Source organism: Lontra canadensis, unplaced genomic scaffold (assembly GCF_010015895.1).
Source record: "Lontra canadensis isolate GAN:19392208 unplaced genomic scaffold, GSC_riverotter_1.0 scaffold116, whole genome shotgun sequence".
Classification (NCBI taxonomy): Eukaryota; Metazoa; Chordata; class Mammalia; order Carnivora; family Mustelidae; genus Lontra; species Lontra canadensis.
Window position 1 is genome coordinate 3,831,029 of NW_022631110.1, and position 543 is coordinate 3,831,571.

General features: G+C 76.1%; 1 protein-coding gene across 1 annotated transcript in view; it reads right to left on the reverse strand.

The window, feature by feature from the left end:
* Positions 1-160, reverse strand: part of BCLAF3 (BCLAF1 and THRAP3 family member 3) — a 58,658-nt gene extending 58,498 nt beyond the window's left edge. The window contains exon 1 of the mRNA XM_032840848.1: positions 36-160. The gene's annotated coding sequence lies outside the window, so the exon portion shown is untranslated. The remainder of the gene's footprint in view (positions 1-35) is intronic.
* Positions 161-543: the final 383 nt, after the last annotated feature.

A 543-nucleotide genomic window follows, 5' to 3' on the forward strand; every position in this document is an offset into this window, starting at 1 on the left:
CCCCCCCCCCCCCCCCCCCCCCCCGGGCCGCTCACCCGGCCGGGAAGTCCCCGCCGCCGCCGCCAGCCCGGCCGCCGCCGCCAGCCCGGCCGCCGCCGCCGCCAGCCCGGCCGCCAGCCCCTCGGGCCTCGCCCCTCGCAGGGCCGCCGCCTCCCACAGCAGAGGTACCACAGCTACCACCGCCGGGCCACGGGACCCGGAACCACTTCCTTCCGGAACCGCCTCGCCCCGCCCCCGCTCTGGCCCCGCCTGCGTCCGCGGCCTCGCGCTGGCCGGCTCTCCCACCGACCCGTGCTCTCTCTACTCCTTCGCAGCGAGGGTGCCCCGCCTGGACAGCTCCGGTCAGAGCGCCTGCGCCCTCTGCCGGCCATTCCCACCTGTGCCGCTCTGTCCGGGGCGCATGCGCTGTCTGCTGCCAGTCCGCCGGGGAAGGAGCTATGCACGAGGCGTTCACCGTCCTGCGATCCTGGGATCCCGGAATCCCGGGATCCTGGGATCCTGGGATCCTGGATGCTGGAGCTCATCCTTCAGCTAGGGGCAGGA